The following is a 22,269-nucleotide window of genomic DNA, read 5'->3' as shown; positions in this document are numbered from 1 at the left end:
ATATATTATAATTAATATATTATATATAAATATTTATAAACTATAATTAAATATATAATATTAATTATATTTAAATATTATTACGTTACATTTAAAAAAATATAATTTATATAATAAATATTATATTACATTTAAATAATAATATTTCAATTATATTTAATATATTTAATAATTAATTATAACTATATTAAATGAATATACAAAAGAAAAAGAAAAACATCCTAATACAACTACCAATATATAAAATAAGAAAAATACAAATAACATAAAGAAATTAAAAATGAATCGATTTACGAAATATCGATCGCGTTAGCGAGTAACTCTCCTTTCGAGCAGGTCAAATTTCTTGACGTTCATATATACATGTACATATAATATACATAACTGTGTATATGTGTGTGTGTGATCGTATACTCGTGAATGCATGATTCGTCCATGTAATTGCCGGATAAGCACGTTCTTGGTTTGACTTATTCGCGAAGATACACCTCGTTTACGACGTGGGTTCTCCTTTCGATCGTTTTTCTTCTACACGATCGTTATTATTCCGACAAACTTTCGAACTCGCATACCACGTCGTATCTTTTATCTCTCCTTTAGTTTGATGGCTTATCGGTTTCTCGCTTGTTCGTGATCTAACGCGCAGAGAAAGAGAAAGAGAAAGAGAAAGAAAGAGAGAGAGAGAGAGAGAGACACCAAACCTAAAGAAATGATTTTTTATATCTCGTCGTTCGTCATTTACGTCCATCCCGAAGGCTGTGTTTTTCGCTTGATCAGCAAAATTTTCGTCTACCTTATCGTAACAAAAACTTGTCTTACATACGTAAATACATATATATATATATACACACATACATACACATACTTTACTTTCTCGATATCAAAACAGTGCAGTCGCAACAATCTACGATCGTACAACGTATTGACTTCAACATTGTATCGATAAAAAATATAAGTAATTCTATTAGTTAATTATTTTTCATTAATTTATTCACCTACAACGTGAGATATGACATGATAAATTTGGAAATGATCTTTTCAATCAACGTCTTCTTTTTTTAAAATCGTCCAAGAACAACACCCCGATTATTTTTCCTACCAAAACGAATCTTTGCATACCCATCGACTTTCCTGTGGTTTCACGATGGGTAAAAGGATACCAATATCCCCCACCACCCTCAAACTCCTCCTCCTTTTCCCTCCTGGTCGACGAGTTTAAAATGTCTTTGGCATGAAGTCTCATATTACCGCTAACCAAAATTCGTTTCGATCACATGCAAAACTTTTTCATAGCATCGCTATGATCTTTATCGGAATAACGATCGTGAAGATTCTTCTTTAGATTCTCTCGACCGATTAATTTCTCTTTCCATTTTTTTTTTTTTCCGTAAATATAAAGTTCCAAACAGAATTTCGTAGTTTCATTTATTTATATAGACGAATTTTGAGTTATAACAAGATTATCCATGAATTTATCCAATCGGATTGTGGCTTCGTGTGCTAAACCTATTTGTGGTATGACTAAACCGTACGGAAGATAAGATTATAAAAGTCGCAGTTGTCGATGTCGATGTTTTCTTGTCTAATGACCTCTGCAAGCGATATTAACTTGTATAGATATTTTTCTTAACTTATATGATAGCAACAAAACAAAACAAAAATGCAATTTTACTTGACAAAAGTCAAATTATAAATCTCTAAAATGAAAATGAAAAGTGAAAAATAGTTTACTCTACATTAAAAACATAAAAAGAAGAAAAAGAAGAAGACAAACTAAGTAACAAATCAAAGAAAACGTTTGGTATTATCATATAATTCCATATACGGATCGTATATATGCGTATCTACGTAATGAAAACGTAATATCTCGCGTGAAAGTATTTAAACGGCTCACTTAAAACGTCGCCGATTAACAGCATGGCGGGTTACGTCACACGGAGGAGTCCAGGGTGCCACGTCGACTACGTAGAGATGTCGATATGTGCCAAGTATATGTGGAAACTTTGTATGTATACTCCTATATATATATATGTATCCACTTCTTCTAGAAAGGATGCACGAAAACGGCCATCTTTTTTCGCAAGGTATATGTATAGTCTTCCCTCACGAAATGGTAGGTCCTCCTCTTTCTCTTGCATTCTATGTAGGTGAGGTGAGATCTTTGACCCGAAGAAGAACCGAAGCCGATCGGTAGCTAAACGCAGCTTCTTCGTCGAGACCGGTGATCCTTTTTCCCAGCTACTTACCTTCATACCTGACGCGAATGAGTTATAAACCTTGCTTCAGTGTTGTCCCAATAATAAAAAAGAAAAACAAGATAAAACCATTCCCAAAATACCAATACAACTTGAACAACCTATCATTGTCATTTTACAATCATTGTTATCATCATCATCATCATCATCATCATCGACACATTCAATCGAATGGCATCTCAACATTTAATTGCACTTTCTCCTATATATTATCACCATAAATAAATCTTTTCCAAAATTTGTAATTGGATAATAAAGTTGAATTCTTTTTGGTAAGAAGTGCGAGACATAGAGAAGGAATACCAGTACCAGTACCAGGACACAGAAGGTATATAATCGAGACGCGAATATACGCTCGAAAACTGGTTCCCTCTTTCGTACCTTCCACCCGTCGAAAAGAAATGTGTTTCGTGCTGCTGCTGCTGCTGCTGTTACTGAAGCTACCACTACCGCTGCTGCTGCTGTTGATGTTGCTGCTGCTCGCTTCTTTTACGTTTTACGTCGACCGACCAGTACAACGACGTCGACTTAAGTCATCCTTTGCAGGAAGTGAATTCGTCAAGGAAAAAAAAACAAAAAGAAAAAAAAAGAGGGAGAGAGAGAGAGAGAGATAAATAGCCGCCATAGACTGACACTTTATTTAACGTAAAGTTTCAACTTTCTAACGGATTATTAACTTTCATTAGATCAAATCATTTATTCATCCAAATGAATTATCTTTTTTTATCATCATTATAAAAACAAAATAAATACGTGTGTTCATTTAATTCAAATTCATGAGCTTTTGGATCATCGATCTAACAATCTTTCATTTCATACGAAAATTCATGCCAAAGACGATGAAGAAGAAGAAGAGGCTACGGCCCTTTTGCACAAGTCTCGCTAGCAGATTGGACAGGACGGCTCCCTGCACGTTTGCTATTCGTGCGAGGGCCATGAACCCCGAACAGGTTGCCCCCTTGGACGTTCACCTTCTGTAGGAACACCCCCCTCCCCTCTGCCCTTCTTTCTCTCTCTCTCTCTCTCTTCTTGCAGCAGGCTTCTCGAAAACCTGGCTCGCTTGGCCCTTCCTTGTACTACTCCATCCCGTTCCAAGGACTCGTCCGTCTCTTTCCAACCCTCTGAACTTCTTCTCTTTCTCCCCATTTTTCTCCCCCCCCCCCGTCCACGAAAGCTGGCCACCCTGACCCTGAGGACCTATATCGCTTCTCTTCCCCACCGTACTCGGACCCCTCAACACACCTACCACCACCACCACCACCCAATTCGTGCGTACTATAGTCACGCTACACCGACGGTGTTAGATAATCCGATGCGTTAAAAATCTGTCGGATCTTTTAAAAAAATAAAAACATCTTTGAAATTTGGTAAACACGATGTTATTGTTGAATCAATGCTTGAATCATGTAATAACGTTTATAATATTGGGTTGTCCGGAAAGTTTGTGCCGATTTTCGATAGATGGTATAAAGTTCTTTTGCTGAAAAATCTGAGAAGTGTTAGAAGAACGAAATTTTGAGGTTATCCTTAAAGGTTTAGAAATGTTGTATAATAGAATGGCATTTATATATAATTTAATAAATATATACCCCCAAAAAAACTGAAATGTGTTGCATTTCGATCTTTCGTCAAAATCGGCATGAGCTTTCCAGACAACCCAATAGATTTAAATTAATATTTTATTATATATATATATATATATGTCTATACTGATACTCATATTACTTTTTTGGTAGAAGAATTTCATTTTCAAATTATCGGTATAGATAAGATAGAAAAATTGGAGATGTTATATCTTTTTTTTTTTATTTTTATTTTTTTTCTCTCTTTCTCTCTCTCTCTTTCTTGGAAGAAAACGTTTCCCGGATACGGAAAATAGCATTACTTTGAGAAATATGCACGCTCGTGAGGTTAACAGGGGGAAGAGTCGGTTCGAATCGGTCGTAGAACGTTACTCGCTTCATCGGTTGGTTGCTGCTGGTCGATAAATTCTTCCCTGCGTCGGTGACCTGTTTACGTAAAAGGAACTACCAACATTTGGAAAAAAGTTATTCTATTAGCAACTCTTGTAGAAAATCGATTGCCAAGCATGGTTATTATTGTCGAGAGAATTTTTAAACGTAAACTATACATATACATGTATATATGTACATACTTATATGTATACGTGTATATGAAATGCATACAATATGAGACAAAAACTTCTTAGGTGGGCAAAATGTTTGTGTAGATAATTTGAAATATCGGAATATTTCATATTTCGAAATAATTAACGTCAAAGTTGAATCTTTTTTTTTTTTTTTAGATTATTAAAAGCCACATTAGCGAGTTTACAAAATTTGTCAATTCGATTATAGGAATTCGCAATTTATTTATTATTATTTATAAATTGCAAGATATACGCGATTCGGACGGAAGCCGCGAATTATTTCGAAATCATTGCATTGAATTTGTAAAACATTGGACAAGATGACGACATCGTTCTTTTTTGATATATGTAAAAACCACTTTAAGGAAGAGAGAGAGAGAGAGAGAGAAATAATAAAAGTTGCACAGATTTGCAGTATTATTATTTCGTCGAACAAAGAAAGGACGAACTGGTTGGTGGATAGCAAGTATTATATAGATGCGTCATCCGCCTAGAATGCAGCGTACATAGAAACGTTCTTAGGCAACCGTGCAAACGTTTCCTAGAGTTTCAATTACGCTGACGATATATCTCCGACGGACGATATCTTCCTTCAACGAGGAACTCGTCGAAACTCGACGAAACAATTGGCGTTCTGTTGCAACCAACACGTGACGAGATAGATAATATAAATACGTACATATTGTATATATCACTAAAAAAATTGCATATACCGTTACATTTATTAAAAATAAACTATTGATATTTTGGATGAAACTAATTTAGAAATAAATACATTGGTATACCTTATTATCATATATTTCATGAATTTAATTTGAAAGTATAATATAAATACTATAGTTATTATTATATTATATTATATATATATATAAATAATTATATTATAATTATAATATTTAATTATAATAAAAAAAAATATATATAAAATATTAATATAACTAATTAATTATATAATTAAATAATATAAATATTTATATTTCATATATAACTAAATATATAGTATATAATTATATAATATCATATATATGGTATATACTTTGGTTATATATTTTATATATATATACCATATATATGTATCATGGTATATGTAATGGTATATACATTATATTATTATATTATATAGAAAATAAAAGTATATGTCACATTAAAAAATTGCATACACTATTACATTTATTAAAAAAAAAGCTATTGATATCTCTGATGAAGCTAATTTAGAAATAAATTCATTGGTATACCTTTTCATCATATATTTAATAAATTTAATTTAAAAGTAATACTTTTAATAAGTGAATTTAATACGAAAATAATATATATATATATATATATATATATATATATATATATATATATATATATGTAGTATATGTGTTCTCGTCATTACAAAATTATACATAGTGTTGGTATAAGTGTACGATTTTATGTTAAGAGAATTTTCTGTACATTACTTTTCGTAATTTGCTTAAATTCACTTATTAGAAATCTAACTTTCAAGTTATACTCATGAAATATTTTAATCAAGATTTACCAATGTATTTATTTCTAGATTGGATTAATCTTAAACACGGCGTACCAATAATTTTCGAGTGAAAATTTAATAAGATTAACGATGTACGATTTTAAAGTGACCCTTCCTTATATAATTTTCTTGAAATCTAATTTTTTATTTATATATATATATATATTAAAATGAAAAAAAGAAACGAAGTAAATGTTTGAAATATATCAGCAATTAGTTCGTCAAATTTGATTCTTAATTTTTCTACTTCTTTTTTCTTTTCATTTTTATTTTATTTTATTTTTTTTTTTTGATCTTTTTTTTGTACGAAGAACAGAAGAATCGAAATAGATATCTGTCAACATTATTTTAACATTTTATTCGTGTACCAGTTTCGTTGTGCAATTACAATACGAACGAATCACAGATCGTTCATCGTATACACAGAGAGATAGACAGGTGGATTTCAAATAACTAGTCGTACCGCTAGAAATTCAATCTGACCACAAACGATATCTACTCGTAGAAAATCATTTGAATTTTACAGATAATCCTGTTGTGTGTGTTAGTTCATTCATTCATTCATTCATTCATTCTGAATCCGGCTAATAAAAAAAAAAAAAAAAAAAACAATAAAAAGGAACTTATTATTAAAAGGATAATATCAAAACTAAGAACGTGTTCCTTTCTTTAAAACTTACTCGAACAAAATCGATCATAATAAAATATAATTAACTATAAATTAATCATTATATGAAATATTTTATACATTACCGAAGACGAAGAAAGTAGAATAAGTTAATAAAATTAATAATTTATTATTAGATCAGAAATATTTATGCTCATAATTATAACAGTGGTCTTAGTCATATGTCTGTTGTTTCGAGATATTTGAATATTTAATGAATTATATATAATATTGAAATAACAAATATTATCTCTCTTTGAAGACTTATCTAACGACTTATCTTTGACAATATCGTGACAATTATATTTATTTTGTATATTATTATATATATATATATCCCGGCCAAGGAACGAATATTTATCAAGGTTTGAAAAAACGGTACCCATGTGTTTACATGCAGCCGATGAATTTCCCTGGAAGATAATAAGTTAAATTATTATCACTTTTAACAATCCCTTTATTCACGGCAAATAATTAGATACATAATAACAAAATAGTAAAGGGATATTGTTTGAAATAAAATATATTTCATTTTTTATCTGATTTATTTTTTCCACTGAGTGGAGACAATGACTTTTTCTTTCAGAACAGTTTAATAACTTTATTCTTACTTCTCTTTTATTACTCATTATTTGCACCAATAATGCATGCAGCGTAACTAACTAAACTGCTATGAGAGTGCCCAGATTGACGTCAGGTGTGACGTTAGGATGTTGTCCACAGCTTCGGTTTCATGACTTCACCTATGGTCAAACTAATGAAAGTGATAACTTTCTGCTAGGATTTGATCCAATAATGGTTAGTAGTCGTGATGGGATTGTGCATCGCTACCATCTGAGCCACTAATTAACTTAATTAATAGCATAAGTTTAGAAATGATAAGACATGTACATGTGCGATGTAGCAATATGAAGATTACAACTTTGCTTTGGCGTTAACGGTCACCACTTCGAACATTTTCTGTAATGTAAGAAACTTTATTTTCTATCACATTTGACCTTGCATGACCTTGAATAATAGCTCGTTAAATTCGTCTCAACATTTGCCATCACATCTCATTAACAAAAAATATAATATTCATTTTAAAAAAATGCAAATGGCATTAAAATCTCCCCTATGTTTTCAACCACGTAAAAAACGTTCAAGCCAAAAAATGCCCCTCATCATGTCGTGTAAGTTGCGTATATAAAATGTTTCTAACTGGACAGAGATATTACCCCACTCTGTATATTGAATAATATAATAATAATATAATTAATTATATAATTAAAATAATTATATAATAATATTATTTAAAATAAAATAGGGAATATTTTTAATATCTTCACGAAACACGAAATACAATTTCACGAATGATGAACTCATTCTGAAGTTGCAGTTATAAAAAAAAAAAGAAAAAGAAAAAAAAAACACTTCAAAAATGCGTTCTAAAAAAAAGGCCATTGGTCTTTGATAATGGATAATAACTTTCGACGAATAAAATTTGACAATAATTTCAAATTTACCAATTCAAAATCTTTCGTAATAGTGTTAAATTCATGACTAATAATCGATAAATGAAAAAGAATAAGAATAAGAAAAAGAATGAGTCCAAAAAAGTGAAATAAAATGGACGGTTAACGCGAAAAAGCAGGAAGCGCTTCTCGCGTTCCTACAATTTGCTCGATAAAAGGAGCAGCCTGGTCCCTAATTCGGTGCGTTACCTTCCAATTATATGCGGGTTCGTTCTAACGCATAATGAAGAAGCGGAAGTGCGTCCCCGTCCGTTCGTGATTCGAGGCAAGAGTTTTGCCGGGAGCCCGTCAGCCATGCAATGGCATACGAACGTATACACATATATACATATATACATACAAGTATGCATATGTACTTGCTCGGCCCACGAAGCTCCGAAATAATAAATAAATTCACCGGCGAAAGCGGTACCGGATGTCCGACCAAAACTACACGTATGTATAACCGACGTCGATGCTAACGACGACGCAGCCCGTTGCATGCGGAAACGACAAAAATATATATATATATATATATATATATATATTTGTATTAAAGATGCAAGTTGATTCTTATGATTATTATGAATACTCTCTTCTTTTATCTTTTTTTCTTATAAAAATAAATATATGAACTTAATTAATCACGTGTAAAAATGTTATCTGATTTTTTTTTTTTTTAATTTATTTGTAAATCTTTGTTTTTGATACAAACTTATTTATAATATTTAAGATCTTTCACAATGCATTGTTTAAAAATAATCTAAATTATTTTGTTATCTTTATTGTGCAATAATTAATTTTTTTTCTTTCTTATAAAATAATTAATAATTAATGTTATCATTTGACATAAATAAAATCACAAAGATATTTTATGAGATATATCTTTCCATAATAATTAATTATTATCAATCGTATTTTGATGATATATTATATTTTTTTCTTATTTTATTAACTGTTTGAGTGCTGAATACTTTTATATAAAATGTTTTGTAAAAACAGAAGAATTTATTATTAACCCAGATTCTAATAATAAATTATATTTAATAATTGAAGTTTTTCTTTTAGAACATAATTTAATTAATTAATATAAATATTAAATTGTTTTACATTAATATTAACAAACACATATATACTTCGAACGATAAGGTTAGTATTTTTACCAAACGCATATATGCGTCCATAGCACCCAAAGGGTTAAAGTAGAAAATGAAATTTCTATGTTTTGACAAATACTAATAGATGAATAATTTAATCAAGTGTAAAATTGTTATCTGTTTTTTTTTCTTTATTTATTTGTAAATCTTCGTCTTACATGAATTCATTTACAATATCATTTAATATTTCATGAAATATATTTTATAATAATAATTAATTATTATTCATATATCATATTTGCTAATTTATTATATTTGTCTTATTTTATTAAAATAGAACATGAAATTTCTATGTTTTGACAAAAGTGATGAATATTCAAAAACTACAAAATTGATCTGTTTTAATTAATTACAGATACATTAAAATAACATTAAAAAAAAAAAAAAAAAAAAAATCGAAATGATACAGATTAGAAAAGCAAGTAAGAAAGGTGTGGTCAATCAGAAAAACGGACCAAAGCAAAAACTCTTCGAGGTCAACGTGATCGTTCGGAATTGTCGATCGAAGTGTTTTGCACGATGACGCAAGACACAAGTTGGTTATGAAATCGGCGAAGCAAGGCCCCATAGAGGATAACGCGATTTTTAGACTCGTTTGCAGATTTCGCGGCACCGTTGCATAAATAACATATATGTACATAAACTCGTCTCCGTATGTATATATTATAAAAATACTTACATATATATTGACTTATACATATACATATACACATATATACATTATATTCGTACATAAGTTTTACAAGATTTCTTTTTGGTACGAAAACGAGTCTAAATAACGTATTACAAGCCGAAGGATGCTAATAAGAAGTAAAATTTTCATTTTTACTACTCATTTATTTTCTGTCCCGCTCCACTCTTCCTTCAAAAAAGAAAAACAAAAAAAAAAACAAAAAAACCGAGAGAATTTCATCCAAACGTAAAAGGGTGCTCGTAAACCGTGTGTTTTTCGCTATGGAACGTATTTTTTATTTTTTATTTTTTTTTTTTAAACGCAAGTTGTATGTGTCGACGATGCGAGTATTCACGCGACGATTTATCCTGAGATTTCTCGCAGTGATAAAGCTACTTTCACCAGAAAAACCAGATAGCTTTCGCGATTTTCGTTTTAGAACGTACAACGGGAGGGAGGAACGGTGCATACGTTTAAACCTTGCACCCAACAGTCGTACGAACACACCTGTCCTTGCGTCCCATATGCAAAATGGATATTAAAATAAGAAATATTATTTTCTATAACATTTTGTATTTCATATTAATCTTTTCTTATTTAATTTTCTTCTTCTTATTATTATTATTATTGATAAATCGATATGTTGATATTTTATTTGAATTTTTGTTTTGTCGCATTATTATAATAATATATTATATATAATTATTTATTATATTATTTATTAGATATTTATTTTTTAGATTATTTAGATTATTAGATATTTAGATATTTTTATTTATTAGATTATATTATTTATTATTTATTTAATATAGATTAGATTATTCTATATTAATAGAATTATTATTAATAATTATATATTATATATAATTATTTATTATATTATTTATTAGATATTTATTTTTTAGATTATTTAGATTATTAGATATTTTTAGATTATAAATTATTAGATATTTAGATATTTATTTATTATATTATATATATATATATATATATTATTTATTATTTATTTATTATAGATTACATTATTCTATATGAATAGAATTATTATTAATAATAATATATTATAATAATATATTATAATAATTTATAATTCATGAAAAAAAAATGTGCTCGTTTCTTTACTCAACTCGTTTATTAAACTTTGTAAGAAAAGGGGTTATCGTTTTCATTCTAAAACGATTTGAGATTGTCCATCGTCGATAAACTCGTGTTCGTGACTTTCTTAATCAATATACTTTTTGAATTTATTATTTAACACATATAGAGGAACTCTTGCAAACGATTCCAAGTATTCGTCAAAATCGTTTCGCAAATTTGCTAAACAATAAATTGATTGCAACAACAAAAAAAAACAACATTTTGAATGTTTTATTATAAAACAAATATTCGTGGTTCATGAAAGAAGAATTCGGGTCATGATGATTGCAAATTCATGAGAAAAAGAAAGAAAGAAAGAGAGAGAGAGAGAGAGAGAGAGAGAGAGAGAGAGGGATAAATAGACCTTGGTATATAAACGTCACGAGACGTACTACTTTTAACTACGTTTATTTATTACACTTCGATTTAAATCATTTAAATCTATTCAATCTAACTACGTAAAGTTATTTTTAAAAATGTTTGAAAGTAGTCGAGCATGTTGTTTTTATTTTCTCAAAAGAATTTTCATTTTTATTTTGCAAAAAGAAACAGATATTTTCACATGATAAATTTCTTGAGCGTACGTAATCAACGATCAACATTGCTCTACTTTCTGATTATCTGATTCTCTGAACTTCACCCCTCTTTTTTATTTTTCTTCTTCATACATTTTGTTTTCCCCATGAGCAATGCAAAGGAAAAAAACAAAAAAAACAAAAAAAAAACAGGTAAAAAGTTATTATGCGCATCCTTACAGACATTTTTCGTCAAAAGACTTTGGTTAAATATGCTATTACGTGTGTATAACATGTCCGTTATGCAAACAAACTTACATATATGTGTGTGTGTTGTAATTAATACGTATACGTGTATTAATTATACAAGTGACCAGAGTAAAAGATAATTATAATTAGGACATATCCCATCTCTAACCATGAATTCGATGTAAACGCACTACGTTGGTTGGCTTAACGCATATTTACAATGCACCTACGTTATCGTTTATATATACATAGATCGTTACACTTCGAAAAACGAAAACTCCTTTTACAAAATGGAACGCCCCACGGCTAAGTTCGTATTTATAAATAAATAATAATAAAAAATAAATAAATAAATAAAAAAAAAGGTACAAAACCAGGATGATAGCTTGTAATGCAAATCGAGCTGACTATGGAAATTCGTATATTTAGTAATCGTTGTCACACGATCACGACAATACTCTCTCAATTCCTGACGCTCGATTATGATGTTAATATCAATTTATCGTTACTTTATCGTTAACAACACGCTATTTTCCTCTCGAAAAGCAACGATTGAACGCTTTGAGAACTCATCTACTATATACATACGTATAAGTATACGTATGTATATATTTCATCTATATATTTATGAAATGTACATACACACGTACGTTTACTTTTAACGATCTACTTCACAAACGACTCTTTTATTTTCATTTTCAGTAAATTCGTAAACACCGAAGGGCCAGAAAACAAGGATTCACAAGGTTTTCATATTATAAATCGGGATAACGCGAGTTGGGACACTCGTACATTCTAAAATATGGAATGGGTGATACAAGTGAGTAGGGTAAGGGTGAAAACTCCGTTAAACATTAGAACACGTTTTTATGTTTTCTCCTTGGCTGCTAGTGGATGCATAGAATTTTTCAATAGACACAAAGAAAAGCGCGTATTCATCTGCAAGTTGGTACTGGTGGTGGTGGTGATGGTGGTGATGGTCATAGCATAAAGCAACATACCAGCGCATACTTGAAATTTCCCAAGTGTCAACGAAACATTAGTTGCGTTTCTCTTGAGGTAAGTATTCGCGAATCACAGAGAAGAAGATCATCGTGTTTTGTTTTATATTATAGATGTCTATATAGATTCTTTTGTTCTTTCTTAAAAAGAAAAAAAAAAAAAAAGAAAAAAAACATACAACGAACAAAGTCGAATTTAACGTGACTTGTGATCATCGCTACGATAATCGCAACGAATCTTGGCGTAATGAAAGTTTGTTACCACTTGGCATTGAACTTAAATATAGAATATACGAGATAAGGTATTTGCAAGTAACACCAACCGATCGTAAAAATGTATGACGTGTTTAATACTTCTCGATAGCTAAAATATTCGCAACGATTCCAATATGAGACGTCTTTTTTATTTCTCCTCAATGTTCAAACTAAGATTGATCTACTTTAATACTGAAATAAAACAAGGAAAAAGAAAAGAAAGAAGTTTCGGGGTGTCCAACCAAGTCGAAAGTTATCGCCAACTTGTCCCTCGCCTTTTTCCATCCTTCGGACTTCCTTTCACCGGTTTCTTCAAACGGCGAGAATGCGAGCTTTCCTTTTCTCTTCCTCTCTCTCTCTTTCTCTTTCTCTTTCTGTAGGACTCACGCGAGACTCTAATTGTGAACGTCCGTGTTACAATGAAATTCGTAGACCTTGGTACGCGCGGAACCAACCTCATCAAGATATACCTTTTATTACCCTTCCACCCCTTGTATCTACTTTAGTTCGCTAAAACTCGTGAACATATATTACACTCTAGAAATTAGATAATAAACAATTCCTGATTTCGTCAGAAAATTCGTTAAGACGTTAATTTATTCGTCAAACAATTTAATTACATTTAGTTGTTTAAGTATATTTAGAAGAAATACTTGTTCTAAATGAAATGAAGTGAAGAATAATAATAATAATTTATTAATAATAAATTTTATGATTTTTATTCCAACATATTTATCTACACTTTATTCTAACATCCTTAGTTCTTTTTGTTTATTACAATATTTTGGTATTTTTATTTAATAATATTTTAATTATTATTATATTATTTTTTATATATATTTTATTATTATAAATAATTATATAAATATTATATTAATAATATAAATATAATAAAAATAAAAATATATATATATATAATAAATAATAAATAAAAATAAATAATATAATGTAATAAAAAACTATTTTATTAGTTATTGAAAAAAAAACAATTTAAAAATGCGTCCCAAACAGAGGCCCAAAAAAATTAGCTGTTTCTAATGAGTTAACACTATTTTTACCAAACGGTGTCAAAAGACACTTTTCAAATTTTCAAACTTCATATTATTCTCTCTAAGTTTAATTATTTCTTTATAATTAATTTGATTGACCTTTCATGCAACATTTGTTAAATTAATTCAATGATATCATTTACCTCCAACTCATTATATTAGATTTAAAAGGATAACATTTAATTAAACAAATCGCGATAGAAATAGTGTTAAATGTGAACAAAGTAAAAAAAAGACAAATAAATTTGAAAAAAAGAAGAAAATCAAAAAACACTTTGTGACAAACAAATGAAACATTGAAATATACGATGGTGTAGTGAGGTGGGGTGCGATATATGAATTCTTCTTCATTTAATATGATTGTTTGAAACGTTAGTATTGTACTTCATAGAAAATTTCGTTTTACGAATAACGCATATTTTTATGAAAAAAAAAAAAATAATAATAAAAAAATCCCACCATAAAATCAAGCAACGATTGCAGCAGCAGCAGCAGCAGCAACAACACGGCAACCGATAGTATAGAAAGAGAGTAGTGTTTTTACCACTACTAAAAACGAAATCGCAATATATGTGTCACACGCGTTTGGTTTGATCCGTCTCGCTTCGGGGAATATTGCGTTCCGATTGGCTGTTCCGTAGGAAATCGCGGATGATAAATATTAATTATTTTTGTTTACCTCTCGACCGTGCGGCGTAGCATTAATAACATTTCGATCTTGCTCTATCCATTTTGCGGCCCTCCTCTTCTACCCCCTTCCTCTCAACTACCCACCACCCCTCCGGGCAACCCAGGCAGGCCAGGAGCAAGACTACGGGCCGAACCGGACTGGACCGGGTGGTAACAAACGAATTTGTTAGTTCATGCCGTTTGGTCTCGCTCTGCAAAAACATTGGAACAACGGGGTTCGGATCCTTCCACCTACTCATTTCCAACAACGTTTTCAACCTATCTGCGCAAGAGAGAGAGAGAGAGAACAGAGAGAAATGAGGGAAAGGTGAGAGGGGAAAGGAGGGGCTAAAGGGGGGGGGCTGCAGGAGGAGGAGGAGGAGGAGGATGGTAACAGTCGCACAATGATCGTCGCGCGAATACGTAATTTTCGCAAACAAAGTAGTCGTGCAAATAATAAAACGCTCGTGTTTACCTTGACCGATGTGTTCCGCGAGCTCAACGAATTTAATTGCAATATCGACTAGGGTATATGCATAACCCGAACGACGAAATTCGGTTTTAGGCATTCGCTCTTCCTCCTACCCTCTATTTCTCTCCCTCTCTTTCTCCCTGTCTCTTTCTCTCTTTCTAGTCGCATTCGTATCGAGGGTTGATGCGGATAAAATCGTCGGCATCGAATGCCGCCGAATCCGCGGCAGGGGTTTTCGACGCAACCCAGGCTAATCCGGTGTGAGCTCGATCGTTGGGATGATTATAATGGTTGTTGTCTGCTTTTTCGATCTTTCCAAGATTCCTACAGGTATGAGAATATAATGTGTAATGAAAAAGAGTAATTAACGATCAATATTATACACCAGTCGTTACTCGAGTACATTATTGTTATTGGTTTACGGATTTCTTTGTTTTTTTTCTTTTTTCTTTTATAAAATTCATAGATAATGCGAATTAAAATGAGTAGTTTTTTTTGCTATTATTATTATTATTATTATTATTATTATTATTAAAATATTAAGTAAATTTATTGTATTATGCATACGTTAGAGATATGTACGTCAATGGTTTTCTTGTAGTTAATTTTTAAGTAGCTATTTTGATAATAGGATAAATACATAATTTAAAAAAGGTAAAAATGAACTTCTTATAAATATAAATAGATATTCTAGGATAAACGAAGATATTTTTCTGTTTAGGTCAAAATATGAGAAATATTATCGTTTGTTGTTATAAAGAATGTAGAGAGAAAAGTACTAAATATTTTACTGTAAATAAAATATAAATACTATTTTAAATTATTATTTTTTATTACTGTAATAAATATTATATAATATTAAAATATATATAAAAAATAATATAATAATATTATTATATTAATTAAAGTATTATTAAAAAAAATTACTAAAATATTGTAACGAACAGTTGAAATAAAGATGTTGGGATAAAAAATCAAAAAATTTAATAATTATTAAAATAGTTTTTTATTTTATTATTTAATATTTTTTATTTAAAATATTTTTTTCTTTTTAATAACTAATACAATAGTTTTTTTTTATAATATTATTTAATATTTTTTTAATTAAAATATTAAAAATTCTCACTATTTTAATTTTAAATCAATAATTAATGATATAAAATAATTTATATATTTAAATAAAATGAAAAAAAAAAAAACAATTATTACAACAATAGTTCTATTCGGTTAGTATGATTATAGTAATACAGTTATACAGTTAATTTAATTGTTTTTTTTTTTTTACATTTTCATAATTTAGCGAGTAATGGCTTAAAGAACAACAAATTGTTTCAAGCAGCATTATAATAAATAATTATTTTTAATTAATAATTAATTAATATCTTACAAATAATTTACTATACATGTATGTTTAATAAAAATTGAATATTTTATAATTTGAAGTCACATTTATTAATGCATCTAAGACCTGTATGCGTAAAAAAAACGCATTATATTGTTATAGTATGTCAAAAGATTTCATCTAAATGTTGAACTTTTTTTTATTCAAATAGTCATATGTTAATTATTATGATACAAAACTGTCCATCAAACATAAGGATTGAATTGACGAAGTTAGAAAGGATATAGATACCGGATATAACCTATTTAAAGAGAGAGGGTCATCGTACGGATAAAATTTCCTTGTTCCTTCATCAACCACAACCAACCGTAATGTGTATTATTATCTGCGATTTTCTAGATGACAATTAGCGGTCACATTATCGCGACGTAGATATTTAGCGACGATGTGAGTTTAGTTTCGGTATAATAATTGTACGAAATCTAAATACATTGTTTCGTATGAGCATATCTTCAGCAAAAAAAAAAAAAAAAAAAAAAAAAGTACGATAGGGAACGGATTATTATGATCTAAAGTTCGTTTTTTTTTTTCTTTTTCTTTTTCGTTCATTCGTTGAAATAAATTCGTTCTTAACAATTTCAAAAATCTTATCTCACATTTTATAATTGCGAATTCGCGATAAAACGCAGATAATAATAATAACAAACAAACAAAAAAAAAAAAAAAAGAAAGCAAATTGTCGTTTTAGAAGTTTCTTTAAAATATTCGTATTTGATAACAATTCACAATTGCAAATCGAATTAACACGTTCCGCGTGCTAAGCTTATTTTACCTGTCCTTGTCATTCAGGCCATATAATTTTACTTGAACAAAATCCAACCATTACATGTTATATTAATTATTATAAATATAACAATTAAACAAACATATGTGCTATGTTCTATATGACATTTTGTATAATGCATTAAATATTTGAATAGGAATTATTTTTTGTACAGAATTAAATTTGTTATAAACATATATTTTCAGTGCATTAAATAAATATGTCAAACGGTAAGTGTACCACCGGTGGTACACGTGGCCTGTAGAACAAGTTTAACGTGTATCTAAATGACGATAGGAAAAATGAGATAAATAAATAAAAAGAAAAAAATAAAAGAAACAAAAACTACAAACTTTAAGAAAATAAAGTCATCAGGTATCCTTAATAAAAGCAAAAAAAAAAAAAGGGAGTCAGTCCTCTTATTGGTTGTTCGCACCTTATCCGTTCAACACGGTAGATAGGAATCACCGAAAAGTACGATGAAGAGGAGGAGGAGGGGGAGGGGGAGGGGGAGGGTGGAGGTGGACTAACTCGTTGTTCCGTTCCCAAACTCTTGTGGGAGAGTGCAAGGCGGCAGGATGCAACGAAACAATCGTTCGTTCGTCAGGAAAAAGAAGTCAAGAGGCGAATTCACGAAGCCGTGACCGGGCCAAAGCCCGGGCCCAAGCCAAAATTCTCAGCTCGAAAGAAAGAGAGAGAGAGAGAGAGAGAGAGAAATTCACCAGGTAGGTAAGAAGAAGTACAGAAGGAAGGAAGGAATCGTATTCACGCTTCCGTGTAGTTCATTTTGTTTCGCGGTTTCTCTCGTCAAAGCAACCACGTCGTTCGTTGTTCTACCATTTTTCTTTCTTTTTGTGTTTTTCTGTTCTTCTTCTTCTTCTTCTTCTTCTTCTTCTTCTTCTTCTCTTTTCCTCTTATTCTTTTTATTTTTTCTTCTACGAAATCTCTTACGGGTCTAATTTACCTTCTCTCTGTTAAACCGGTCGTCTCATTCTACCACCGAGAATAAATTCACGATCGAAATATAAAAAAAAAAAAAAAAAGAAAAGAAAAGAAAAGAAAAAGTAAAAGAAAACATTGAAAAAATAGTTACAATCCAAATAAACATAAACGCATGGTTTCTCACGGCAAAAGAGAGAATTTTCGGATGGAAAGATTGAAATTTCGTCGAAGCTGAAAGAGTTTTGTGCGTTTTCTCCTTCTCTCTCTTTCTATCTTTCTTTCTTTCTTTCTCATTTTATCTTTCTTTTTTACTCGTACACACTACTGCAAGCAAGTTCAAGAACCTCTTAAATTAGGCGTAGTTTACGGGAGGCAAAAACCTTTCGGGCGAACGAGTCACGGCTATATATATGTATATATATATGTATATATATTTCTTTCTCAAATCAAACATTCTGGAAATAAAGTTTCGGCATCCTATGCTCGACTTGCTCCGTGCACGCAATGCGCACGCAACGAACGAGCCTACCCCGAGAAGAGCATGCAAACGTCTCATGCGAGCAGTGGCAAGCGACTTGTACATTCAAATGTAGTAGTATGTGTGTACACACATGTGTGTATGCTCTTACGCGCACCAAACTAACACATCAATCTATATTATATGGTTATCACGAATTATTTCTTTACAAATTTCATATGTGTACGTTATTGTATTGAAATGTTCTCAATTTTGATTACTATTGGCTTTTATATCCCTTTTGAATGTTTGTTTAAATAAATCTAAGCTTTTTTTTTATTTAAAATTGAAATAAAAGTTACAAAAAAAAAAAAGAATAGAAAACAAGAAATTTATATTTAATTTAATTAAAATTATTTTTATATTCATAAAAATTAATAATTTTATTTAACATATTTTGTACAGGCACTTTGCCGCCAAAGTTTTACTGTGTAGCCGGCCATTTTTTTTTACAGTTCGGATGTAAAATTTTTTCTGCATAAAATAGATTTAATTTCTAAACATTAGGTTTTTTTTTTAATAAATATATATTTAATAATATTTATTATTTATATTATAATATATATATATTTTATTTTATTTTTTATATATGGAATTTTAAATTTGTTTTATTTATTTATTATTATATATAATATGTATAATAATTTTTTATAAATTATATTTATATTATATAAATTTAATATATAATATTATAAATATATTTATAAATATAATATATAAATATATTTATAAAAAATATTTAAATTATTAATAAATTAAATATTAAATTATATATAATAAATTAATATTAAATTATATATAAATATTCAAATATTTATTAATATATAAATATATTATAAATATAATATAGAAATATATAATTTATAAAAAATTTATAATATTTTATTATAAAATAAAAATTATAATAAAAATATAGAAATAATATTTTATAAATAAAAAAAAGTTTTTTACCAAAAAAAAGCCGATTTCAAAAAACTCTACTGACACTAAAAAGTTTAAAATAAAACTAAAACTAATAAATGAAACCTGGAAAATCTAACCTATATAACCTAAATAACCTAATCTACCTAACCTATAACAAAATTTAACAGTTTTGGGAATCTGTGCCAAGCCCTACACGGTAGATTACAATATTCCTAATTTGTGTTTAGTAGTTTGTATTAGTAATATTGCAATTTATCGTGTAGGGCTTGGCACAGATTCCAAAAACTGTTAAATTTTGTTATAGGTTAGGTAGATTAGGTTATTTAGGTTATATAGGTTAGAGTTTTAAGATTTGATTTATTAGATTTTGTTTTATTTTATACTTTTTAGTGCCAGTAGAGTTTTTTGAAGTCGGTTTTTTTTTTTTGGTTAAAAAACTGTTTTTTTAGAATTCCGTTGACTGTCTCCGAAACTTATCATCAGATCTATATGAAATTTAAATGGGACCATTTCGGAATACACCCCTCTCGAACAGAAAAAGAATTTTGCAAATAATTCAATATATGATGGAGTTATGCCCAAACATACATAAAGAAAAAGAAAAAAATAGAAACATCCGAACTGAGAACCTCCTCCTTTTTGAAGTCTGTTAAAAAAACGACTTTAATTGCTTCCCATTCAAGATGTGTTAATATAAAATTTACTACCCCCATAGTAGTAAATTGTTCAAGCACGTAAGTACGATAAAAGTATTAAAAAGATTTTATATAAATTTATTTGTTATTACAATTATTAAATATTATCAAAAAAACCTTAAGATTAATTTTATGATTTATTAAACAATTTTTAATAATTTTTGTAATTAATTTTAAATGTCGATTTTAAATTAATTAATCAAATTTAAACTAATTTTAATTAAATTTACAAATTTTAATTTTAATTTTATTAATTATCTACAGATATATAAACCTAATTTAATTATTATGCGAATAATAATTCATATTAGATTCATCTCAATACCGAGAATCGAATAAAATGAATAAAAGAACACTGCAAACAATTAAATTTGTTTTAAAATTAAAAAATAATAATACAATTAAATATTATAAAATAGTTGTCTATAGAAGTTAGAAAACCGCCATAGTTTATGATCGGGCGTTTCCTTAGAAACATTTTCCCGTGATCGGCATGGAACAAGTTTGGTTTGTAAGTGGCTAATCCAAGTCAACCGAGAAGGGGCAATACACTGATGCCAATACAAGAAGAGGGGTGGCATGTAGTAGAGGTGGCGAGGGAGGGGTTGGACCAAGGCGGCTCGTATCCGCGGGCAGGTGGTCCTCGGCTCAAAGAACTTTTGTCCGGCCGTTGATCCTCTACTCTCGCAGAACGCGCGATGAGAAAGAAAACTTCTTCTTCGTGCCTTGGTTCACTCTCTCTCTCTCTCTCTCTCTCTCTCTCTCTCTCCTCCTGCTCCTCCTCCTCTTTACCCCATAGAGAAACGGATGGCACGACAGTTTTGTCCGAGTGTAGAAAGAGGTGGATGGTAGGGTATTACTTCGGTGAGAGAAACAAAAAATAAAAAACAAAACAGGGAGAGAGAGTAGAAGTAGGAAGGAGCATCAAAATGGCAGAAAGTAAGATAGTGATAGAAAGGAGAGAGGTAAAGGAGGAGGAGGAGGAGGAGGAGGATTTTGAACGGTGAAATGCCTTCGAAAACGAAAGAGGCGCGCCGAAATGGGCCGATTTCCGCGTGAAATTCGAAAGCGTGCAAGAAACCAACCAAAGAGGTTGCTTCTTCTTCTTCTCTCTTGTATGTGCGAGTAGAGTAGTGCTTTGAGAGAAGATTCTTTCTCTCTTCTTTTTTTTTTTATATCTCTCTACCATACCTATCCATACACATATATACACACGCATATGTATACATGTAGGGTCTTTCTCTTTCAAATAACAGTCGGACGAAAGTCATGCTTGAAGCTGACAAGTAGAGGAAAGTGGTGAAGAAAAATTTCGATCGGAGTTACGTATATCTACCTACCTACCTACCTACCTATCTACCTACCTACCAACCTACCTACCTAACTCTCTTCACAAGAACGTTCTCTCGCGAAGCTCCCGTGCGAGCCTGGAACATCGATGTAAAAGAGAATAAGGGGAGAAAGGAGAAGATGAAGATAACGATCCTTCTTCATCCCAATTTCTACGATTGCAACAATGTCTAGAAAGGTCTGCACGCCAGCGCGATTTTTCAACAGCCTAATCAGGCCCCTACGAATAAACCCCTCGAGGTGGAGCAGCAGCAGCAGCAGCAGCAACCAACTCTCTTTCTCTTTCACTCTTTCTCTCAATTTCTTTTCGTTCTAGTCGTTAGGTTAATTTCGACGAAAAACTTCGATACCTCTGAATACGTGTATACCGTCTTAGAGAAACAGTCCCACGCTTCTCTCCCAGATCTCCTATTATTAGT

The 22,269-nt window shown here is 30.1% G+C and overlaps 1 long non-coding RNA gene across 3 annotated transcripts in view; it reads left to right on the top strand.

The window, feature by feature from the left end:
* The window catches only part of LOC149031207 (uncharacterized), an 83,901-nt gene that overhangs the window by 21,204 nt on the left and 40,428 nt on the right, over positions 1 to 22,269 (top strand). The window contains exon 2 of one of the 3 annotated variants that reach the window (XR_016177911.1): positions 12,514 to 13,818. The exons of 1 other annotated variant lie outside the window; for it this stretch is intronic. This is a non-coding gene — a long non-coding RNA (uncharacterized LOC149031207). Of the gene's footprint in view, positions 1 to 12,513; positions 13,819 to 13,982; positions 15,588 to 22,269 lie in introns of those variants that run through there. One more of the 3 variants, XR_016177913.1, reaches the window with a different exon arrangement.

This window comes from Polistes dominula, unplaced genomic scaffold (genome assembly GCF_049000335.1).
Source record: "Polistes dominula isolate Pdom_NZ unplaced genomic scaffold, Pdom_raw_medaka contig_25, whole genome shotgun sequence".
NCBI lineage: Eukaryota > Metazoa > Arthropoda > Insecta > Hymenoptera > Vespidae > Polistes > Polistes dominula.
Note: the sequence above shows the minus strand (reverse complement) of the source record. Positions and strands in the feature narration are given on the sequence as shown.